An 8,806-nucleotide genomic window follows, 5' to 3' on the forward strand; every position below is an offset into this window, starting at 1 on the left:
CCAAATTCTCCCTCATACCTTTGTTTTTAATTCATTTAAAGAGGAAAAAAAACAGGAGACTCCAAAAGTCCCTCGGCGGTGCCATTAAGACGGGGAAACTTGTAAACCTCGTGGCGAGGAGTGCTTAGGAAAGTATGCAGTAAAAAAAAAAAAAAGAGCCTTTATAACAACGAGGGTCAAACAGATGCAGGGAGGAGACGGAGCCAGACACCAGGACCCGGGGGGGGGGGTCGGGCTCCTCAACAGCTGACTACAGTCGACTGGACTTTTGATTTAAAGCTCAGACGTCCAAGAAGAACGTCCAAGAACTTGTCCTCAGAGAAACTGTGATCCTGTAGAGCTGTGTTTCTTAACTGAGGGAAACTTCAACCTGTTAAAGTTAGGGTTGGCAATCCTGGCAAAGCTCAGAGGAGGCTACACTTTGAAAAATAGTTATCAGTCAGTGTAGTTAAGTGAGATTTGATAAATAAAAACAGGTTTTCAGTTGAGTGGAAACCTTCACATTTAATTCAAAATTCTAACATTAATTTCAATGTGGGGGGAAAAGTTCAAGTTGGAGCTGTAATGACGTAATTTGCCCAGCATCCACAAGAGGGCGTGCATTGTCAGCTTGACCTATTGCATGACCTCTTGACCTATCGGTAAAGTGAGCCACTAATGTTACTTTCTTTGCTTTGACTCTGGAGAGTGACGGCTCCGTCCAACAGTAGCAATCCGACTTTATCCCATTTACCAAGAAGGGATTTATCTAAATCTATAAAAGTCCAGAGAAAGACAGAAACAATAAATACATCAAAATTTAAAGTGGTTTAGAATTCTGAACACATCTTGGTTCTCTGTGGGACAAAGCTACAACTCCACAAAAGAGATGATTTGATATAAACTGAAAGAAAACTTCAAAAATGTCCCTAAAACTGTGACACGTGCATCGACTGCTGCACCACATAATGACGGCTGCATTAAATCCAGACATTTCTGGATTATAACGGTTAGAAAATGTAGATTTGAAGCCATTAGGTTGAATTTGCATCATGTCCAGACGTTGGTAATGATGGGTTGTCGTTTTTTAATGTAAATAGTTTTTTGTTTGACCCAAGGCTTTGATATTTATGAATATAACTGTCGTGGGTTGAGCTTGAACCCAAAACAAAGCAATCAGAATCACTTAATTCTTGATATTTGTAATGCAGCCACATAATTTCAACATTTAGGATTTCAATATACAAAATGTCACCTTCACAGTATCACCAGGCTACAGAAGGTGTATGAGGGAAGACTGCAGATGCATCTGAGCAACGTGAGGTAAAATGATATCTATCTTTTTAATACTTCCATTTATTTCAGTGCCTTGGTTTTCATTCTAAAAGCAGAATGGTCAGATTGTCATTAGCTGTAATGAAATTCGGTTATTTGGGTTTTCTCACGTTTCCAAACCAAAGGAATTTTCCCGGGTTTGACACAGACCTCAGGGCAAACCAGTGACTTTGAGTAATTCACGTACAAAACCATTATGATTTTGAAATACGACAAACATCCTCAGAGTTGTGAATTATCCTGCTGGCCTCCCTCTCCTCAAACCTCCCTGGGCTCACGCTCGGCAGCAGCAGATCCAGGACCAGGCCACAACACAGACGGCCCCATCACATTGTCTGGAGCTCCACTCCGGAGATGTCGGCCTCTGCGGTCCACATTTTCTCTTCTGTTTTTCCTCCACGATAAGCCGACAGAGTCGACCTGACATAATTAGTTGTCTGGGGTTTGTTTGGGTTGTGATTTGCCGCTGTGGTGTAAATCAGCCGGGAGCTGGCGGCCCGGGAGACAGCTCGGAGCCACATTAGAGGACAGCGGCGGCAGACCACATTCACTGCTCAGCCGCTTCCCATTGTTTTTCCCCTCCAGGACCTGGCAACCGCGGTTTCAGACTCCGACCTGGCAGCTGCACTCGGGGTTCTGGTCGTATTTCTTCACACAATTTGTCCCCTGTTACACTTTGTGTGTTGGATTAAAGCTCCCGGCGAGTTTCAATGTGTCAAACTGTGATACCGAGTCCAGGCTGGACCAAGCTGCAGGTCACAGGGTATACAATGGACCTGCTTTACGATGTTTACCTCGATTCTCACAGTGCACATGCATGCACACAGACTGACAGGCTCTTCCAAACATATGCAGAAACACTAGAAGTTGCACGTATGAAACACACTCGCTAAGAAGCATTAAATATAACATGAAGAGGCCGAGGCACAGACAGGGAGCCAGGCTTTTAGTTTGAAAAGGAAACTCTCCACACGTGCAGGAGCGTTTCACCTTACAGGTCAACAAGCTGCCGAGAGGAAAGTTGTTAGAAACACGCTAAACAGAAACGGGGGGAAAGAGAAACAGTGGCTGTCAGAACCCCCCCCCCCCCCTCCCCCCCTTCTGATGGAGATGTATTTATACGACACTCCCTAGGCTGTAATCGCGGTCTCCTAACTATGTCTTTGGGACTGTGGAGTGGAAGTGTTTATCAGAACCCTGTGGAGATGGGACAGGAATAGCCGGTGGCAGGATAACATGAACCAGCCCCCCCCCCTCTGCTGGTCAGAGCCGAGCTGGAGTCAGACTCAGCTATTCCGGGTCGAGAACCTCTGAGCTCAGTTTAGAAGCTTTTCATCCGACCCCCGTCTCTAATCAACGGATCAAAACCACTTTATTCTGAAAATGGACTGAATTTTCAGTACAGCTGTGCAGCCTTCTGTGAAAACATGCTGAGGAGATATTTTTCATATTTGGTCATAAAAACAAATTGCATGGTCGACATTTGACTTTGAGCTATTTCAGAGGTCGTCCAGGAGTTTAAATGTTTCTGTGGTTATCAGCAGTCGATCCAAGCCGACCACAACAACAACAAGACTTAAATATACTCAGATTTTCAGTTTCACATTTTGAATGGACGCCCTTCATTCCAGAAGCAGCTTCACTGGGAAGCAGCTGTTTCCAGTTGTGCCCGGCCTCCTCAAAAAACGTAAACATCTGCAGAGGACGTCACATGACTTACTGTTTGCATTATTGACAAATCATTCACAGTTGTTTCTTCTCACTTCCTGCTAACGGGAAGTCCTTATGCACGTCAAGCTTTAAACTGAGATTTACATGTTAAATTCATACTAAAAATATATAAATTACATGACATGCATGAATTGAATTACAATAGCTGGAATAACTGTGATATTGAATCAAACATATCTGGAATCTGTAATATTAGATTTAGATTTTTGCTCATGCATTGTGCTCTCATAACGAAAACTGTTATTTAATGAGTTGTGTGTTGTTTGATCTTGCTTACAAACAAACCAACAAACAGAAAAATAGATAGGTAGAGCGTGTCCCTCAGCTAAGGCCCGACAGTCCCCCCATAGAACCACATTCAAATCTGCTAGTTCCAGATTTTTACAAATTGCACAAGCTCCCCTGAATACGCTAGATATTTTCTTTAGACGAGATCCATGCATTATACTCAGTTTTTGCATAATCCTGCTGAAAAACAAATCAACCAAGCAGCATTTCAATGGACAGAGGTGAAAACATAACCACCATGGCTGAGCTAAGAGCCAAATTAAATCCAAACATGTCGTCTCTGACAAACCTCCAGTGAAAAGCTGCTCATGAACTTGAATGTGAAGACTTTAAAGAGCCCGATATTCAAGTGAGGAACATAATCTGTTTGTGTTGTGGCACAAAGTCGTAAAGTGGATACAAAAAAATCTGGTTCATTAGTTATATTTGTAAGTTTGTTTTGTTGTTGTTGTGCAGAATAACTATGTTTGAGTCACTGGCTGGACGACATTGTGTTGTGACGCTGCCCTCCACCCTCCACCCCTCACCCAAACACAGTTCATAGGCGGTCCCCCACAAGAGGCGGTTCCCCCCCCCCCCCCCCCCCCCCCCCGATGGAGCACTAAGCTCGGTGACACGGCTTTCAAACAAAATCTCTGCGCTTCCCTAAGTCCTGGTTGCCAGGGACAAACATCAGGAATGTCTCCGGGTGACAATGGACGATTAGTGGCCTGATTTCTCCGTGTGCTGACATTTGTGAGTTTTCATGTGTTGTGTGGGAATTCTCGGCGTTGAGGTCGGGTTGGATTTCACAAAGAGCGCCGAAGGTCGTCTTTCACACACGACAACAAAGGATGTTGTTGAAACTCGTGAAAAACTTTCGTCTCAATCTCGCTCAGCAGAGAAAGTGTCTGGAATACGTTTTGATTCAGACTCAGCTGTCTGAACTATATAAACTTTATCAGATAGGAAAGTTTTGAGAGGGTTTCTACTTCCCAAACTTAAACCTAAGGCAGTATTTACAGTGAAGTCTGCCATCCAGCTACTAACCAGACCCAACTTGATGCGATCCAGATGGAGAGGCCATAACAACATGCCCACAATTCTACAGAACATACTCGCAGCTCAGCCCGATTCCAAACCCTGCTGGGTCTCGGTTCCCATGAAATGATAAAACCGATTGAGACGTCTAACTTGGTGCTCGGAGGAGATGCAGTGATATTCGTATAAAAGAGGATCACATCCCATCACCAAGGCCCAACAGGCAAACTGTTCTACCCCCTAATGAAACCACATTTAAGTCCACAGCGGGATTCTAACCCCAAAATGTAATGATTTCCCTTTTGGCCCATGTCCCATCGATCCATCAAGTTTCTCCTTCAAATCAATTTAGTATTTTTTCTGCGTAATTCTGCCGACACACAAACCAGCCCTCTAATGGAAAGGAAAACCTACGAATGAGATCCCAGTTACTCTGAACCCAACACGATCTTTCCTGCAGGTGTTAGGTGCTTAAACCTTTTATTCTTCTACAGGAATTAGCAGCGTGGTTATGAGTTATAATCAGGAAATGCATTCCAGGCGTTAAATAGCAGATGATCTCTTTACGTAACGAGGAAGTCGTGTAGATCCTGTTATTTCTCTATAGGACACAATGTCCTTGTTTGAGGGATGAAAACTTGTGTTTCTCAAAATGACCCTTTTGTTTAGAAAAATGAATTTGTTTACACGCTCCCCCGGATCCAATCAGATTTACTTGTGTTACCACAGTAGCTAAACCCGTTGATCCCGTGGTTAATCTCCACCGGGCTTCTGGTGGGGAACTTGGGTGTTTAGGGATTTCCTGGTCAAGCAGAGCAGACTGAACTTTGAGTCTGAGTCATGAAGCGATGGAGTCCACTTCTTGTCAAGTCTTGCCTGGATCGGATCCTTCGATATGACGTGCATGTGACAATTAGGTGTTAATCTAGCTTCTTTTTTATCAAAGTGAGCGATTCAGCCTGAAACTAAATCCTTAATCTACAAACAAAGAGGGATCTTTTTCAGACGAACCAAAACCTGCGCATTTCCGGCTGCAGATCAGGGGTTTGGATTCATACTCGTAAAGCACTTTATGGAGGGCAGTGTGCTAAAATCCAGGATTAGCCGGTGCAGTCTCAAAAGCTTTCTCAGTATAATTTGTAATAATTGCTCGGATCTGATGAGAAGTGGTCATTCCACTCAAGTAGCACAGTTTCCCTGGTAGCAGCTGTGTAGACGAACTTCAATAACTTTTCTTCAGCTGGGTATTATTCTGAATATTTGAATATATTGGCCAGTGCTGTACTTTTATGATATCTTAAAAAGGAGAATAAAATATGAACTAGAGAAAAACCAAAGTTGCCCAAAATTTTTTAAGCATGGAGCCCAAAAACGGTAAAAAGTAAAAAATCTTCTATCATCACCTACAACATAATTGAAATGTTTTAAATCTTTCAATAGCAGACCGTTATTTATATTTTATAGTGTTCTTTATCAAAATATACGTTTGTGTTCCAGACGCAAGCACTTTGCCAAAACATAATATTTTTCAAAAGTGCAGAGTCGTTATTTAAAGTGTTATAGAAGTCGATCACAGGAAGAGTTTATGTTACAAAACCTGGAACAGATAAATTTAGACCAATTACTGGTTCCCTGCGCTGTGGGCATATTATTGTATTGAGGTTTGAGACTCACCGCTGTTTACACAGGTTTCATATTCCTGCACAAGGTGTCTTTCTCTCCATGTTTAGCCTCAGCTTTGTGTATATAAGTATGTATATATGTAGCATGTATTTCGGTGGGTGGAACCAATCGGGGTTAACCTTTGTTTTGAGGGGGGTGTGGTCGCTCTGATTTCTATTAGCACCCCTTTACCATGTGGAACACCCCGGAGCTTGTGGCGTTCCACACCCATTAATAGTCAAGTGGTTTCGCTGCAGACCCGGAGCGAGGAGAGCTGGATCACATCTGGCTACGGCAGCCGCAGCCTGGTTATACTGGTCTGTCGTGCTCGCCCCCCTCTCTCTCTCTCTCTCTCTCTCTCTCTCTCTCTCTCATATTGGACTGTAATTGCATCCAGGCCGTCCAGTAGCTGGCGGAGAGTGGTTTCCTCAGACACGTCCAGAGAGCTGGCCCGGCAGCAGCACTTCCATTAAAACGCACACTAATGTGAATGGCAGAGGGGAATAACACAAATACTGTTATATGCAAACTTTTGAGGGTAGAACATGCACACACAGACACACACACAGACAGACACACACACACACACGCACTCTCACTGGTTTTAACAGCTCACAGATGAAAGTAAATGTCTGCGTGGATCTGACAGTGAGCAGAAGAGGAGCTCTTCAGGGGATATTTCTCTTTAACAGCTGTCAAGTCAGATCTTACTTTTCATTTAAAGTGAAGCATAACTATTGTCGGGTGAACCTGCTGAACTTTTTCCTTTTCACAGTGGGAGCTGGTGCCTTCACTTTACCTTAAGAGAAATAAGGAGAATCTCAATAATGTTCATGCAGGACTTTGGAGAATCAAGGGTTGGTGGTGATGACGTTTAAATCTAAAACAAACCTTGAACATGTTACCTTTTGAAGTCAAAGCTTAGTAGTTATATATGTGTATAGTTTAGAATATATAATAGTGTACAGGTTGGAGTTTGATGTTTCCTTTCCTCTTCCATATCAGATAATTCCTTTATGTCCTTACTTCAAGTTTTCCTTTACTGCCTCTTCTACTTTTTATCTACTCAAGGTTTGAACATACAAGACATTAAAATTGCACATACAGAAAATTCATTTTGCAAAGTTTAATGAAGTTGCATCCTTTAATCCGTGATTCCCTCTGATTTTCTCTCCTCCTTTTCCTCCATCCTCATTTCCTCTCTCCATCCCACCTTCTGTTTATTTCCCTTAATCCAAACCTTCTTGTTGAACCCACAAGGACCAACGCTCATCCACATATTGAACCCCCCATTGAAAGAGATAATTAGTGACGTCACTGGCATCGGATCAATTCCCATCAGTGTGAAGATAAAAGAACGAGTCGTGGGACGGGGGCATTGTCCGCTGTGCGCTGAGGCACGAGGAGCGACCACAACAGAGCATGTCAGTGGAAGTGGAGATAAGTAGAAGCTGATGTAGCGTGGTGACCCCGGGCAGAGGGCAGTGGTGACTGACGCACTGAGGTGTCGTGTGCAGACAGAGACTTGTCACACAAGCAGATATATATTAACTCTTTCCAGGGGGGTAGAGGACATTAAGACCTAAGTTTCAAAACTGTTAAAACACTTCTTCTACTATTATTAAATCACATTTCTTCCCTATAACAAGAAAACTCCAGTTCTTTAAAAAAAGTATACACCAATCATTTGTACTAGCTTGCAGATTTCTTCTTCGTGTGAGCAAAGATCACAGACTGATGACTTCTAACCAAAATGAAGCCAAAGCATCTTGACCGCCCCCTAGTGGCTGCCTGCATCGTAGATGGGACATGGACACAAACCAAACAAAGTACACATCAAATTAATATTCCTCAAAGATGGTTTCCGTCGTTTTAGATGGTTCTTAGCACAGTGATGTTTCAAGTTTTCATTTTTTTCTCAAGGTTTGGTTTTAATTAGTTATTTGATGCTATAGAAAACGGAGTGAAATGTCAAGACCCACGGATGAGACTGACTCGTGATTGGTCGTGAGCGTGAAAATCCTCATCCATCTTTATATACAGTTCAAGATTAACAAAACACTGACACTTTTACACTAATATAACTGGAATGCATCATAAAATTAAAGGAATAACATGAAGTTTGCTGAGCTCATTCGAAAAACTATTTTCAAGTAAATATATTATGTATTAATGTTCACTCATTCCACCAGAGGGAACTTTTAAACTTCTCATCCCAATGTCTACATTTATCCTCTTTCTTTGGGTATTTCCTTTGTTGTCTGATATTCTCAGAAAGGACAATTTGTTTTTCTATGAATTGTAATAGGCCTGTAAAAGTGATTTCAGTGGGAGAGCATATATGTGTTAAAAATAAAACCCATTCCAAAGTTAAACTATTTCAGGCGGGGGCAGTTAAGTAACAGTTTAGTTCGTCCACCTACTGTCTCTCCTGTTTGTCTGCCGGCTGGGACCACACACCTCCGACCCACAGCTGTTTGGATTTTAACTCTTACACACCCTGTCAAGCTCATTCGTGGTTCGCCCACTCCCCCTCAAAGGGTCCGCTCGAACCGGGCAAACCTCACAAGAATGAACCAGCTACACGTTTTAAATAGATGATTTCCACGAGGGTAATCACAAGCCGGGAAGATCGCTGTGGTAGATTGCGTCTAATTCCTCGGTTTCGTAAAAGACTGCGTTCACGTCGGAGTCTAAATTCTTTGGACAAGTTTACAGACGTGATGGTTACAGCGGACACGCCCTCCTCAGGCCTCGTGCTTTAAATGGCTTCATTAGAGGGGTGGGTGTG

The sequence above is a fragment of the Pleuronectes platessa genome, chromosome 17, assembly GCF_947347685.1.
Source record: "Pleuronectes platessa chromosome 17, fPlePla1.1, whole genome shotgun sequence".
In the NCBI taxonomy this organism is placed as follows: Eukaryota; Metazoa; Chordata; class Actinopteri; order Pleuronectiformes; family Pleuronectidae; genus Pleuronectes; species Pleuronectes platessa.